Genomic DNA, 17308 nt, shown 5'->3' on the forward strand with positions numbered 1-17308 from the left:
TCACACTCAAAGGAAAATTAATTCAAGTCAAGGGCCTACTGCTGATAATCCTCTGCCAACAGCCACCCTGCCATATCGTGCCTTGAGTGCTGTTGGTTCACAGCCCTTCCGCTGGTGTTAAGGTCAAACCCAGTTGAAGGGGAAACAGGGAACAGACAGAACTGGTTGATTGTTTAAACAAGATACTCTTCTGTGGGAATGCTTGATGTCTAAGAAATGACATGGGGGAACTGGTATGCCTAATTGTTTATTAAGATCCTAACAGTGCAGATGTCATAAACTTGGAAAGATGATGATCAGTGGGACATTCCTATGATATTGTATATTCAGGAAGGATGTGCTGAGCTTTGCAGATAGATAGTAGTTCTGTATATTAAAGAAACTTTGGAGCTGAATATAAGGTAATTTCTCTAAGGAACAATCCAGACTTCACATCAGTGGAAGTCCCAAACTTAAGTAGGAAGAATAAAGAATATTGCTTCTGCTTAGCTGACCAGTGGACCATTATAGTGACACAACAGGCTTAGTAGAGGAAGGAAGTAGGTATGAATCACTTCAGTGATGCAGTCTAGAAGAGGCAGTACATTTTTAAATGTGTCGGTGGCTGGTTTGTGGAGCAGCAGGTTCAGGAGCCCATGAGGGCAATGCTTGACTTTAATTCTGAGTGGTTTACAGGATTTGGTGTGGAGAGGAACAGCTGAAAAGCTCTGCTGAAATTAGGATTTCAATGTGCTTAGACTCAGCATTCTTTCAGGAGTAAGACAAGCCAGAGTTCTCCAACACTGCTGTGTTTAGCTTCAAAATGGAAAACTAGATGCAGATCAGGAAGCTTTTTGAAAGTAAGACAGATGGAAGCCCTAACCTTTGCAGGGTGTATGGCTATTGCTTCTGTAAATCACATGGGAAGTGGAGAGAAAATATCTGTATCAAGAAAAACTTGAGAGAGAGTGAAAATAAGACAGCATTGGCAGGGTGGGATTGCAGAAGCAAGAAGGCATCCTTCAAAAAGCAGAAATGGTGTCCAGATGAAGAAAACCAAAAGGATTATAAATGCTGGAAAGTTAAATATACAAACACTGTAACTGGCTGAGGGAGTGTGGGGGACAATTAACAAACACCATAATAACTAGAATGTCTGAAATCTGTTCAAATATGTAGCAAAAAGGAAGTCTGCCAGGGAATTGTTGGGTCAGTAGATGGTCAAATGTTTTTTTTTTCCCCCTATGACATTACATGTACTAGTGTTCCAATAATTCTGTTCTTTTCATAGTTTCACTAATTTGAAACTTGCAATTGTCAGGCTAATTGATCATGGGCTAGGGAGTACTTAGTGGAAAAACTTTGTGTTTACCTTATTCTTTTACTCTATTGCTGAGCATGGAGTTAGGTCTACTGTTGAAGGCAGACAGTGCGATAGATGGACCTTTGCTTTGACCCAAAATGGCTACAGTAATAGAGACTTTTTAGTCTCTAAAGAAGTTGACTTGAAGTGAGAGCAGTACAGTTTATGAATTGGTAGGTTGGCAGCATAGCTTTGAACCAAGCTCAAAGCAAGACTCGTGTCTCTATGGAGTGTTCTGCTAATGATATACCCTCTCCTCCTTTTTTCTGTCTGGAAACTGTCTAGTGGGTTCTGAGAATTGCCTGTGTCTGGGAACATTTGAGAGATCCTTCCAGATGAGCTGCCATCTTCTGGCAAATCCTGGACGTGATGGTGTGGAATTTTCATCCAAGACAACTTGTCAGGATGTACTACATGTCTCTTCCATGTAATAGTTAATTGCAGCGTGTGCTATGCATTTGGGTAATGTTAAACCTTACTGTGCCCTCAGTACCAGTGACCTTCTATGGGAATGTAAAATCTGGAACTGTGCCACAGAGTGTCTGCACATGTATTTGTCTAATTTCTGCTTCTGAGCTGAGTCACTATGCTGATTTTGCTAAACAGACCACATAAGTGTTAAAAATTGCACCAATTCCCAAGAAGAAACTAGGGCTGGAGATGTATCACAGTTTGAATGCAAGTTAATGGTACCATGCTGTTGCTAAATGTATGGTCATATTAGCACATAAATACAGAACTGAAACCTGCAAGGTGTCAGCTGTTTTCCATTTGGGAAGGCCTTACCTGAAGTGTAAGTGACTTGGTCAATGAGGGAGAATCCAGTGGAGAAGTGCAAGAGCGCTTCTATAGTGAGAAATGAATAAAGCGCATAAACAAATGGTTCATTTTTAAGTAGTCAAAGTGACATCCTCATTAGGTTGCAGTGCTTATAGAATCAGGAGCCTTGCTCAAACACCTAGAAGACTTCAGTTTAAACAGGAGCACAAGGGTTGGAAATCCTGCGAGGAGGAATTCCAGTACAGAAGTTCTGGGAGCTTTGCTGGTTATGTGCACTGGTGGTTTTTTGTGGTGGGGTGTTTGGTTGGTTTTTTTGGTTATAGGTTTTTAATTTTGTTTTGCGTGGTGGTGGTGGGAGCTATGAACAAAGGAAGCTGTCTCAGAATTCATTCTTATTGCTTACTTACAAACTGGAATGTTTTGGTAGTGATATTTGAGGTAGTGGCTATTTGCCATCTTAAAGAGTCTTTGAAGATTTGATTTACAATATTCATAAAGAAATAATTATAGGGTATTAAGCAAGTAGCTGAGAATGGGTCATAAATTCAGTGCCAGTCAGCAATATTGTTCTGCTATGAAGGATGCACACTGGGATGTATTAACAGACCTGTAATATGCCTTTGAGCTATTAGTTCCTCCATCCTTGATGCTGGGAGAGACTAAACTACCTTATTTCATGTGGTGCATTTCCAAGACAGAACTAATGGGATATAGTGTCTAGAAAACAAGACTGCTGAGGAAGGAAAAAGGGGGTGCTGTTAGTCTAGAGAAAACTGAGGAGAGATGGAAGTAGCCAAGTGTTCACGAAGCTGTTGCATGGAGGTCAGGAATAGCTTGTTTCCCAGTCCTAAAGCATAAGGAAGGAAGTAAAAGTCTTAAACAGCAAGAAAGATTGCAATTAGATGTCTGGAGACATATCCTGCTAGGAAGGATGGTGAAGTACTGTAATAGATTACACAGAGAGATGTCAAATCTCCATTGTTGCAAGCTTTTAAACACAGATTAGGGAAACATTTGTCAGGAATGACAGCAGTTTAGTTGATCATGCTGTGGGGCATAAGGCTGACTAGATCTCTGGAGGTTTCTCCAAGTCTTACCTCCTAGGGCTCTAAGGTTTATTTCTTTATTATCTGATCATTGTGTTGAGTCTCTGAGGAAGATTCTTGCTTAAATTAAATTTGCTTAATTTTACTTCCATTAGGGTTCTTGAAGAGGAGGAAATTGTTCTGTTTTCTGAATGCTTGAATGCAAACTGTGAATAATTATGACAGCCTTATAGAGAGTTTACAAGTGGCAATTAACATACATGTTGAAATTAATGGGAATGATTCAGTTTTATATGTGAAACAAAACCCCCAAAACTATCTGATTCTGTCATAAGTGAAAGCTTGATGCTCGCCAATCAAATGCAAGAGGGGAAAGCCAGATCTTTCAAAACATGATCTGTGACAGAAGGTACTAGCTATAGCTCAGTAAGGGTGTGAAGGAAATGGATAAAGGAGTGAAAAAACAGAATATAAAAAGATTAGCTCTCCAGTAAAGCACCAATATGATTGCAGAAGCATTAAAATCACTGCAGGAGATTTACTGACGACTCTGCCCTGGATTAGAATTTGATATAAAATAACTTAACTGAAGTCATACAATTTCTGTGCCATTTGTAGCTGAGTTAATAGCATATGTTCCTGGAGGATTACAGTCAATGATTAAGGAAATTAGGTTTTGTTTGAATTTAATTTAGTTGTATAAAGCTGCTACAATAATTTACAGCTTTGATATTTAATATTTAATAACCCAGATCTTAAAAGAATCAGAGATATAGCAATGTCATTACATATTGAAATATTATCCCCGTAAGTCATTTATATTTGCTACTTGGTAAGAATGTTCATCAACTAGGTGGGCTCAACAGGAGCTACTTGATAAAAACCTATGAAATTTTGCAGGTAGTGGTGGTGAAATCTTTCTTTATCTGTTATTCCATAAATCATAATTCACTTAAAAAGAACTTTACAGTCTCAGCTTCAGTAATCATGACAATTATTTAGTCTAATTTTCTAGCTTTTGGCTTCATGAACATTACAATTCCCATCTCTTCTTTCTTATGAGCCTGCTTCTGCCTCTCTCCCCTTTATTATGATTTTTAACTCTTTTCTCAGTCTACAATTTAACAAGCCATCTTGCCTCTGTTGAGAGAAAAGGAGGCATGTAAAAGAACACTCCTATCTCAAAATCAAGCCCCAGTATTTTGGGGCATCTATCTATTTGCCACTAAATTTATTAGGGTGTCATGGTTTGAGCCCAGCCAGCAACCCAGAACCATGCAGCTGCTCACTCACTCCTCCCCTTTCCTCTCCCTGTTCCCAGAGAGATGGGGAAGAGAATCAAAGGAATGTAAGTCCCACAGGTTGAGATAAGAACTGTCCAGTAACTAAGGTCTAACACAAACCACTGTTGCAACCACCAATAATAATAATGATAAGGGAAATAACAAGGGAAGAAAATACCACTGCTCATCACCCACCAACTGATACCCAGCCCAGCTGAGCAGCGATCTAATCCTTCCAGGTAACTGCCCCAGTTTATATACTGGGCATGATGTGCTGTGGTATGGAATACCTCTTTGATTAGTTTGGTGTCCTGTCTCTGCTTCCTCCTGACTTCCCCTCTTCCCTGACAGAGCATGAGACTCAGAAAGCCTTGGTCAGAGTAAACATTACAGAGCAACAACTAAAAACATTGGTGTTATCAGTGCTGTTCCCAGACTGAGAGTCAAAAACACAGCACTGCACCAGCTACTGAGAAGGAGAGAAATGACTGCTACTCCTGAACCCAGGACATAGGGCCACAAAGCTTGGTTTAATTCCCACCCTGTGCCTGCACCACCACCTGCAGAACCCAGTCTCAAAAGGAAAATACTTGTACAAGCTTATTATAGATGCAAAACTGTACCATAAAAGGAAGAGAACAAAAGGCTTCCAGTGCCAGCCTGCTCTCACTTTCTCTTTGACCTCTATAATTTGGACATAATTTTTACTCCATGCTTCCTTTTTGTGCTTGTTGTAATTTTTCACCTTCTCTGTATCTCTTTCTTGGAGGATGGAGCCCATCACATTGTTGGCTGTTTTGGGTAACTATCGTCTATTGTGAGCCACTGCCTTCCAAAACATAGATCTGATTCAGGAGAGTGAGCTTAGCATAAAATTGAGTTAATATTTTAATGCATTGTGAGTACAGTCTTTTAGAAAAGAAGGTGAAAACACTTAACTACATGACATTGTCAGTTACTAGTGGGCATGGGCCTGCAGTGAGCACTAGGCTCCCGACCACACTGTCAGATGGTGCAAGCTGGCAGAGCTCCACTGACATCAAAGCTTCTGCAGCCCCAAAATATGGCACAGAGGGGTATATTTTCACCTCTGTTTAAAGCTGGGAGAAGCATATGGGCAGTTTATAGCTCTCAACAGTTATAAATCTTTTTTCTTGGTTTTATAGTTCAGAAAAGAAAAGGGCATTCTGGAAGGATGGTTTTTTCCTTAAGGAACTAAGGAGAATAATAAAGTCTCATGTATTTTAAGATCTGTAATTCTTCCTCCAGTTTGGGCTCTATTTCTGATAATACAGGGATGCTGGTGAGGGACTATTCGTTAGGGACTCTAGTGATAGGACAAGGGGTAACGGTTTGAAACTTAAACAGCAGAGGTTTAGGCTGGATATAAAGAAGAAATTCTTTACTGCAAGGGTGGTGAGGTACTGGAATGGGTTGCCCAGGGAGGTTGTGAATGCTCCATCCCTGGCAGTGTTCAAGACCAGGCTGGATGAAGCCTTGGGTGCTATGGTTTAGTGTGAGGTGTCCCTGCCCATGGCAGGGGGGTTGGAACTAGATGATCTTAAGGTCCTTTCCAACCCTAAGTATTCTATGATTCTATGATTCTCTAATATGCAGGAGTTCTTCAGCACTGTATATTTCAAAGAATAGAAGCAACCTTGTTCTGAAGTCACTATTTCTACCATGGTCAAAGTGGAATAGCTGAAGTTACAAACACTGAAAAACTATAGTATTCATCCTCAGCCAAAAGGAAAACCTTCCAATTTTGGCTAAGAATCCTTTGGATAGTCTTTCTAGTTATTCTCTTTCCCATTTTCTAGTGTAAGAATCATGTGATGACCCCACAGGAAAATGTTACTCAGATTTGGGGCACAATGAAATGGTGACTGGGCAAAAGATCTTGGTGTAGCTATTGCTAGTGGAAAGTTCAGGTTCTTCCACAGACAGAACACTAGGCATACAGCCAAAATATTTTAGGCTTTATAAGACAGTTGTCAAGACAAGATTATAAGCTAAAAGCTAATGGTGCTGTTTTCATTTACATTATAAGTACCTCTGCATAGTATGTTACACTTAAGTTCATTCTCCATGATCTGAACTCACTGGAATTTCTATTAAGGTAATTATTATGGCACCAAGTTAAGCTAATGCATATGAGGCCAAGCTAATATAGCCAGTGTGTCACTATAGCTTGACTTCTTTGAGCAAGGTGTCTTGCTAATTACAATCATATGCCTCTGACGAACTCAAAGTGTAAGTAAAAGAGTTTGCTTGCTTGGAAAAACGTAGAATACATTTAAAAAAACCCCAAACAAAACACCAAAAACCTCCCTGTAATGTTAGTGCTGGCTAAATGAGAAGCCAGGTCTCAAAAAGTAAAGCTGGTACTCTCAGGGAAGTCATGGAAAGATGCTGGCTTCTCTACACATCTGTGTCTCATAAATAGTGTCTTCCATTTTTTTGTATTTTACATTTATTTTCCCTGATATGAAGGTTGCGTGTAAGCTTTTGCCATCATCACTCTTAACAGTTAAATAATGGTACTTGGCTATGGTTCTAACAATCCACTTTTGTCCCTGGGAACATTAGAGTCCAGCGACCTGCATATATGTGTACCTATATTTGTATGTATATATTTTGTCCCCTGACATGTGCTTGGGATTTAATTAAGAAAATAATTCTGAAGCTGTTTGCAAAACTCTTTAATATTTCTGCAAGCCAATTTATTAAGCTGGCATTTTAGTCTGTTGGAAAGGACTCAAAGACTGGACTGTACCATAAAATATAGGTTAACAGGTTGGGAAATTATTACATGAATGCAGACAAAGGGAAGGGAAGTGTGTAAAGAAAAAAAAACTCCTTCCCCAAAAAACCTAAGTCGCAATCTGCTAATCACATTCTGCATCATAGCAGTAGAAATATAATGACATGGGTCTTTATCTGAGAGCAAGCATTCATAAAGCTATCAAAATGCTTAATTGTGTTCTTGTGTTGTATTTGCCTGTGAAGTAAAAAATTATCAATACCTTGTTTGAAGTGGAACATGATACTGACTTTCCTGTCCTCTTGTTATCAGGGAAAACTTCCCAAGGACAAAATATTTTCACATCTTTGTTGGTTGCAAAATATGTTCAATTTTACTTACAAGTTTCTTCCCAAAGGCTGCAGTTTCTGAACAAACCATCTGCTCAACCATTTTCTTTCCTGGCAAAAAGAGAGGCTGAGTGCCAGGATTTTTTTCTATGATGTTTATCCATAAGTTATTAATACCTGTCAGACATCCACAGAGTTCTTCAATGTTTTTCTTTTATTGAGTAAACCAATATTGTTGAGTTGTCTGACAACATAAAGAATGAGCATTGTTTCTGATCACCCCTACTGTATGGCTAACAATGTCAGCTTGTTTATAAGTAATGTCATCTGTTGCCTCCTCTTGAGTGCTTTATCCCATTGACTGTACTTCCCTTGTAGTTTATTTGTGACATCTGTATATGCTGGTCCTGGTATACATAATGACTTGGGAGACTTGAATGAAAAGAGCTTATATAGTGTAATAGGCAGGTACAAATATCTTCTGGAGTTTAAACTCAGCAATGTCACAGTGTGTTCCTAATGGTTTTTAAACTGCCTTGAAGCAGAATGTCAAATCTCAGCACTGCTGAATGGGAAAAGTCACACACAGAAAATCCAGTTTAAATAAAAAAGAACAAAATCAAGATAAACAAACAAACAAAAATAGCCCAAGCAAAAAAAAATCCAAACCAAACAATAAAACCCACAGCACAACTAATGCTCCCCATGAATGGCTACTTGTTCTCATAAACTTGCTGAGTCTGATAAAACTATGTTTGAAATAGCAAAATTTTACTTGACAGGAGAAGCTTAGTATCTGACAAGAAATAATAAGGAAAGGTCTTAGACTGAGTTTTGTAATTATCTGCTGACTTTTCCATGCTTATTATATAGTGGCAACAGCACTAAGGGATTCAAATGGGAAGACAAAAGGAGGAATCTACTGCAATGGTTCTGGTGTGTGTTAAGGACAGCTTTACCCTCGAATTCCTTCAAAGAACAGTTTAGGAATTTATCAGAGCATTTACTATAATAAATGACAGAGGAAAGTTTCATCAGGCTTTATTATCTTTAAGAGCAAAACATATTTTATCTGAGAGTTTTCACTGGAGTATTTCAGTTTCATCAACTTCTGTTAACAGTTTCAATGGGGAAAGATAGTCCTATTGCTCTTGAAAACATCTTGGTTGATTAATACTCTCCAGTACCTCTATTGATTGGGATCTATTAATTTAGTGTTTTAATGTTCATTTTGTGGAAATGAAAGTTTATCCACATTACCATATTTTTAGAAATCCTACCAATTCTTTTTGTCAGTAATTGAATCAGAAAATGGGGGCTTTTCTAAGAACAGGAGACATCAGAGTCTGTCAGTTACTACTTGAAAGCCTTTTTCAGTGTCTTAAAGATAGACAACACAGTTTTGACATGCTTGTTGAAGCATTTGAGAAAGGTAACTTGTTCACAGAGGAGGCTTTTATTATTTTAACTGCCAAGTAAAACCAAAATCTTTTAGCATAGGCTCATCAAAATGTAAAGCTCAGAGTCTCAGCCTAAAGAGATAACTGCCATATTCAGAAGTTCTACAAATAACGGGCCATAGTAAGTATCACATCAGAAAAAAAATGCTTACTGATTACAGCTAGTTTGTAGTTTGAGTTTTGTGTTTGTTATGAGTATGTGGGAGGGTTTTTGGGGGGTGTGTTTGTTTGCTTGGTGGGGGTTGGAGCCAGAGAAAGGTGAGCAAGGATGATGGGGGGCTGATCAAGCTGTCCATATCTTTCATTGCAAAGAGGCATATAAATCGTATGGTAAGGTATGTTGGTTTGAAATGTAACCCACAATGCCCAGAAGCTCAGTATCCTGATTTACAGTAGTCCTAGCTGAAGACACTTTGCTGATTCTTTCATTCCTGTGGTAAGTCAGGAAATATTTAGTACTTTTCTCAAGAATTGTGAAATTTTGGGCTTTTCTTAAAGTATGTCTAAATCTGGCAGGAGAGAACGTTGCAACTCCTGAGATTCAGAAAAACCTTAAATTCACAGAGTGTGTGGGGAGGACCTAGGCTCCTGATCTTTGTAGCATACTGTGACCCTGAATTACCATGGCAGCTGCAGAAGTTCGGTAGGCAACGCTTACTCAGCTGTGGCAGATATACAGGAGTACTGAACAAAGTGAGCTACTGGTGCTACAGAACTGGAAAATTAAATCAGTATGCAAAACATGAAGTGCAAGTATGACAGAGTGAATGGCACATGAGCATATAATTTATAAATTGTAATTTGGTGTACTGTGAGGAAACGTAATACATGTCCGCATTCTGAGATGCTGATGTTGCAATATAGATGGATGGTACAGTAGTTGTGGACTGCTCCAGTTTCTGCATAAACTTTCTATTCATATTTAACTGAGTAACTCATCTTTATGGTTCGACTGGTGTTCTTGTTCTTTTAACTGTCTTATGCATGTTCGATGCCAATTGGGAACAAGTCTGAATTGTCACAAAAAATGAAATGGTTTCCACATACATACATTTCTGGAAAAGAGAAGGTTCCACTAAAAAGGTGTGGGTTTGTTACTCATTTTTGTTATGAACTTTATTACATTGATAGGGCAGTATGAGGACTATACTGTTACTTCTCATTTATGACTTTTATGGTTTGTTTTACTGCAGATCACCTATTCTAAGGATTAAAGTGGGACTGTGATTTAAAATAAGATGCAAAGTTGAGTAGATTTCCTAGCTGTTGTTACAGACTCTGAAAAGTCACAGGAGAAAGTTGTCGTACCAGGTGTAGAAATTAAGTGGTGCCAAATGAGGAGCACCAAAACAAGGGACAACTTGAGATATACAGAAAGAGGCATCTGTAAAGGAAGAAGTGAGCCTGGACAACAAGAGCTAGGCTCTGAAATGACTCATATGCTGGCTGTTGCTACAAGTTCAAGAATCTTCCAATGTGGTGATTGGATATGCATTCTTGAACTGGTAGTAACAATCTCTTCACGAGCCTGACAAGGAACCAGAAAGGCAAGAAGTGGCTGATATTTCAGATAAGGCAGAATTGAAACTGTATTGGAGATGAAGGGTAAATTCACAAATGTAGTGGGAGTGAAAGAGGGCACCGTTTTTTAGTATGATGTCAGTAGTGAAGCGTGAGTTAATATATCTAGTAATAAATGCAATACATTTTGCAGGGTCCTAAAGGGACATACTGCAGACTCTGGAGGATGTAGATGAACTGTCCACTCACCTTTGGCAAGCTCCGCAGTTTAGAAATCCTACATACCAAGGTTATAAAACTGAACACTTAAAGAACGAGGCATTTGGGAACTGAAAACAGAGCTGCATTATGCTACAGTTAAATATGCTTGTAATCAAAGAGACAAGTAAACTAACAAAAAGAAATAGAGTATGCAGAGCTGTTTTCTCCTAGTCTGAAGTCCATGGCTCTTCCTTATGTATTTTGAGGCAGTTACCCACAGGGAATAGAGAAGTCATGATTACTGACTCAGGGGTAGCAGAGATGTTTTACAGACTCAGCTGGAGCTGGGGTGGGGTGTTTTCTGGGGCTTTGGTTTGTTTTTTGCAACCAGGCCTCAAACTCATCCTTTCCCATATTCCTTCTCAGTAATATGAACAGTGTTTTAGCACCAGCTTTTAAAAATGTTTCTTTCAGTAGCACACCTGAACTCTTCAATCTGTCACTACCAGAAGTTAGCAAGGGGGTGGAGGAGGCTATACCCATGTTTACTCTTGATGCCATTTACCTCTTAATTTGCATGAAGATCTCATTCCAAAAGGAGTATTTTCTTTGTCTTATGAACAAGATAATTAGTGTTACCCATGTATTGTACACTAATAAAGCTGATAAGAAGAGAAATGTTACAGTAAAGCATATTAACTAAGGGACACTTCATGGAATATGGAAAATATCATCTTAAGTGAAAATAATTAGCCTTGAAAAAATGGCAACTGCTACAGCTATAAATACAGCTGTACCAGAGAGGTTAAAGATGTCTCTATGGAGGTATTTAAAGGTGTTTTAATACTTCTGTCACTACAGTAACTACACAGCATCCATGAGTGCAGCTGTAAAATGTTCACATGTGAGAAAAGAGCTAAATATGAAATATCTAATAACACAAAAACCTTATGTGTCTTTATTTTGCCAGGTATTTTTATATCAAAAAGAAACATCCTTTAAAATATAGGGTCTGTCTGTGGCAGACCTGCAGGTCCTCAAATTGGTGGCTGAGTGGGTTCATTCCACTTCTTTCATTAGCCACCAAGGGCAAGCTTTTAATGACATTTTAATCTCTCTTGTATTTGCATGTAAACAGCTTTGAGCCCTTGCAGCAGTGTACACAGAACAGGTCAGTGGGTATTGCTCAGGAACCTGTTCTGGGCATGCCCACATGAGCAAAGCTACCAGCATAGGAAAGGCAGATGTGCTGTAAAGCTTTGGTAGGTAAGCCATTGCTATGTCATTCTGTTGTCTATTGGATTGAAAATGGTTTAATGCATTGTTGTGTGCTGCTTTGAAGCCACTGAGGAAGGAAGCTAAAAATCAGGCTAAACATTAGTTGATGAATCAAAGCTGCCTTCTGGCTCCTGAGATGTAGACCAGGAAATCTCTGCAGTCTTTGATTTTATGGAACTGTCCAGGGCAAAAGAAAAAAAGCACCTGGGTTTGGCTTTTCTATTTGTCACAGAAGATGCTGTTTCATCCCGGGTTTTCAAGGATGGACCTGAAAACCAACATTACATGTAGCAAAGTGATCAGTTTTTGTGAAATTGCAGGTTGAGTCTGCATAGCTGTACCAGAAACCAGTTTTCAAATATTTCCTTAGGAATAAAATACTGCTGGCCAAGTTTGAGATAACATAATGGAAGCTTCATATTACAGTCCTAGAACAGTCTGGATTTGGGCCAAGAGGTGAAACTGAATGTGCTTTAGTAAAACTGGGGATGGTCTTATCAGGGAGGGACTCACTCTGGTCTTTGATAAGCATTCCCCAAGCTTAACCAAGCCAGCTAGTCTGAGGCTACCTTGGTGAGTGCTGGTGAGAGGCTGCATCTCCAATTAGAGCAAACTCCATTCTCACCTTTGTCCAGCTGTGCCCTGAAAAGGACTGGACAGGGATATATTATGAAGGTGACATACATCCTATTTCCTTTTCCTACATATGACCAAACTTGTTTTCCCACTACCATGCTGTGCCACTCCAACATGAGATAGTTAGCTTATAGTTGAAGAATAGATGGGAGAAGATAAGATTGAGTAATGTGGCAATTACTCCAGTTAGCTGGAGAGAATATTTGTAGGTGCCCTTGTTATGACAGATCTTTGTAGGGGAGTTCAGTGGTACCTCACCATAAAGCCGCCTGGGTCTTGGACGCTCCAAAGAGCACGGGAGTCTCCCTACCATCACGAGCTCCCTGAGCACATAAGCCCCTGTGCTTCTTCACTGTGCTGACTGTTTGGCTTTCAGCTCCTCAGCCCTCCTATTTGGGAACCAGTGGCTTAGGCTCAGGCCTGCTAAAGGGCAGCTGACAGATCTGTGGTTGATAACTTTCTCCTCACACCTAATGGGACGTTCTTGAGACAGGCCAGTACCAGAAAGACTTTCCAAAGGGGGCACTGCAAGACCATGTTATAAACTTCCCTGCAAGTAAGAGGCCCTCACAGATACCATCTTGTGCTCCAAGTGCAAAATACATCTCTGGTCTTGGTTCCTCCAAGATAAACACATAGCTGTGTGCAGCTTTTTCTTTTAATTTCCTACCAAAACAGAACACTTCACTGCAAATGCTTTTCCCCTTAAGGGATGAGAGTATTAATGACACATGACAGATGTTAGTCATGGTTGCTTTGTACGCTACTGAAAGACACTTGGGTGCTACAGAGATGTTTATGGCATAAGAAGTCTTAGACTAATGCAAATGGAGCTTATATTTGTATTTAAAGTTAATTACCGGCTTTCAGTTTTTAGCTTCTGAGCTAACAATTATTTTCAAGCCATGTAGGGCAGATCTCTGGCAGGAAAATAAGTAATTTTTCTGCTTGAGATCCATGCATAAGTCATAGATAATTTATGTTCAAGAGAATTTTAAATATAGTTTTTAATGGTGAGGTATGAAAAGTACATGTGCGAAGGGGAAGAGAAAATCAAAGGGCTACTGAGGAAACTAGTATCTACTGTTCTTCCCTATCCCTCTTGCAGTGTTGATAAAGATGCTTATGGACTTCTATTGTGCTTGTATCTATTTTGCTAACTACAATGCAGGTAGAAAAAAAAACCCACATTAAGTTGAAGCGCTTCTTCTCCAGGGTATTTATTGACCTGTTCTACAAAAGCCAAATCCAGATTCCTAGCTTAAACATTGACTCCAGGTATTAAATTCTAGATACTGCACTAGTGGTGTTACCACTGTCAGAGAGGAGCTCAGAGCCTGCAATTTTCTCCTAGTTTAGTCATCGGGTAATGCCTAGAATTTAGTTCTATTGTAGACTGGGTAAATGCTAACATAGGCAAGACACTTAGCATCCCAAAGGGAAGGTCCCATCCTAGTCACAAGGTTCAGCAATTCTTATATACAGCCTAGTCTGTACTACATCTCTTTCCCAAAGCCTTACTAGCTTGCAGATTTGGACTGTCATTTTGGTCAAAGACATATAGTGCAAAGTTTTACATGCCTCGGCAAGAACATCTGTTTGGCAGCTGCTTCTGGTTTCAAATCAAATACGACATCCTACCGCCCCACTGTTACTAAGAACTGCAGATGAGAGGAGTTAGCTGTGGCTTGCTTCCAGTTCTGTTGTGTGATCAGCTTACACACTAATGGGACAAACAGTAATGCAAAGAGTATTCACTAGCTTGGCTTTTTAGCTTTCAGATAATCCACTGTGTGAAATTCTATAAGAAAATTGAGTATATGCAGAAAATATTTCCAACTGTGTTTGAAATGACCATTCATTTTTGTGTTTTGAGGAGATAAGACCTTATCCAGTATCATGGAAGAGACATGAGCGTTTCTCTAGCCCAATAAACTTTGAAGCAGGTCTTTAAATGACTTGTGAAAAATCTACTTGCCCCATACAGACATAGAGTTTGTTGCTATTTGCTCTTGATGACATTGAAAAGAGGACTTGTTGCAGGGGGTGTTTTGAGTTTTTGACTTATTACCACATCCACAAGGGCTTACCGTGTCAGTAAGGGATTTCCCAGCTTATACAGGCTTGTAGGCAGTCCAGGCAAGAGCCTCTCCCACCACTGCCATCAGGGTTGTGCCAGCCTGGGGGCTGCTGGCTGTGCAGGATGCTGAAGCTGGTGTCAGTGGACCTTGGCCCCAAGTCAATTTCAGCTCCTTCTTGTGGTGGAACTACAGGTTTTTAGAGCACTGTGCCTCATCTTTACTCCATTTTGCTTCACATGGTTCTGAGGTCTATCTGCATAGTTTGTGACTCATGGCCATGTGAAGCTTTTACTGTGCTCACTGACACTGTCAGCAGTTAATGATAATCCTTCTGCAGTTTGCTGGTGTTGCTGTATTTTCATGCATAAAGATTGTGTTTGGTTCAAGTACTGTGTGCCTAACCAGATCGTTGTCTGCCTAACACCGGGAACAAGGAGCTATCCAAGGCAGGGAGATGACTAGCGAATAGAAGATGATTCAGAGAGAGGGGAGGAGCTGGGGTGAATTCCCATGGTATTTGCTGTATATGGGTATAAACTCCAGTGCTACTGCTGCATGCTTCCATATATTTCAGATGGTAGGTATGAAAATGTAGCAGTTCCTGGCATCTTTATTTTTAAAGAACAAGAGCTCATACAACTGATCTGCCCAACTGAATAAAAAAATGCATCATTCAATCCTTTAGCTGTTGTAAGTACCTGTTTGCCTAATTGTTTGCCCAGTAGCTTGAGTTCGTTTACCTTAATGAGCCTTCTGGGTGCACAGCAAGTGCAGAAACAGGTAACTGGTAGCTGTATGCAGCTTTTCCCACTTGTTTTTTCAGCCTCCAAGGGAAGTACTTGCTGTTAAAAGGAATCTTCAGAAAGCATGGGGAATATAAACAATGGGATTGGGTTTAAAACTATATGAGATGAGCAAGGGCTTTAAATTGGTGAAGGCATGTTTTTAAGGACCTCTTGTTTAATCCTTTATTCTAAAACACAGGAAGTTCCACCTGAATATGAGGAAGAGCTTTACTGTGAGGGTGACTGAGCATTGGAATACGTTATCCAGGGAAGTTGTGGAGTCTCCATCCCTGGAGGTATTCAAGAGCCAACTGGGCACAAAATGAGTCTGTGTGGCTCTCATATTTATAATTCAGATATGTTCTTCATACAAATTACTATTTAAAATTCTTAATTAGATTATAGTGACTACAAGAAAACGTTGTTCTAAAACAAAATTACAGACTGTTATGACTAATGCTGTACAAATTAGCATAAAGTAGCTCAGACCAGATTATCCCTGAGAATTTGCAATTAGAAGCACCTGCTATTAGTGCATTTGCTAAGTTTTTATCAATTAATCATTACTTGCTCAAATAGCAAGAACAAAACTGAATGTTGTGAATATTGTGAGAATGATTAATTGCTTGTGGTAAGTTGCTGACTAGCTCCACTATTCTACTTAAAAGATTTTTCAGAAATGTGTCTATCAGTTGTATGAATGCATAAATTATGCTAATGTGCTCAGTATCAGTTGGATTTTCTTTGTCCTACTTAGCTGGTAGCATCTGTTCTCCAACTTAGATATGTCTCAGACTTTCAGAGCATGAACTATGTAACAGAACATTATTTTTTACCTTGTTTTCTTTTTTTTCCTCTTTTTTTTTTCCAAAATGGGACCTAAACTCAGACTCCTAAATCCTAATTCTAGGCAGCTAAATTAATGGCTTTATTAATTCTTGCAAGTATTTGGTATACGATAATTCCCATCATCTGAAAATGTAACTAAATATAACTAAATGTAACTAAAAATATAACTAAAAAATACTAAAAGAACATACTTAGTGTTGATACCATAATTGCATAAGCTTATCTGTTTGTCCCAGCTCTATGGAACAGAATTGTCCTGCTTCTTTTTCAACGCATACATGAATATGAGGGAGTATTATGCCACTGGTGTGTAACTAAAGTGGGTGTTCTAGTCTTTCATTTTTCAAGAAACCTCTACTTCCATGGGTCTTAGACATTCTGAAAAAGTCAGTAAAAGTAACATACTAATTAATGGTTCAGTAAGTTGCTAATTGAAGCCTTTTCCTTTACATGAACTGAGGGTTGGAGTAGATCTTAAATTCTGCCAGTTCAGGAGTGCTTTTAGTCCTGTGTCATCAGAGGCATTGCAGCATTAATATAAATTGGAAGTGTCTAAATTGGAGAGCACGTCATTACAGCTGTTGAGTGAAACAACAGTAGATTGCCAAAAGGCATAATACTGTGCTAGTGGATTCATAAGAAATATAGGGAAATCTGGAAGTTATCAAGAGATACATGAAATACTATGAAATGGTTAGAATTGTTTATCTTGGCTGTTCTGAGATGAAGTCACTACATGGATGGAATAACTCGAAGTGCAGCTTGTGAAAGCTGCCAGAAATTAAGATTTCACAAAACTGGGGGGAAAAAAAAGTTGTAAACCAGCCAGCAAGGGAAGAAAAAATAAAACCCCTAGGTACTTTTGGCACACCTCAGGTGTAAGTGGAAAAAGTATGGGTGAAAGGCTCTCCCCATTCCCAATCAATCAGAGCTGTAAGGAAGAACTATTTTCT

This window comes from Melopsittacus undulatus, chromosome 4, assembly GCF_012275295.1.
Source record: "Melopsittacus undulatus isolate bMelUnd1 chromosome 4, bMelUnd1.mat.Z, whole genome shotgun sequence".
Taxonomy (NCBI): Eukaryota; Metazoa; Chordata; class Aves; order Psittaciformes; family Psittaculidae; genus Melopsittacus; species Melopsittacus undulatus.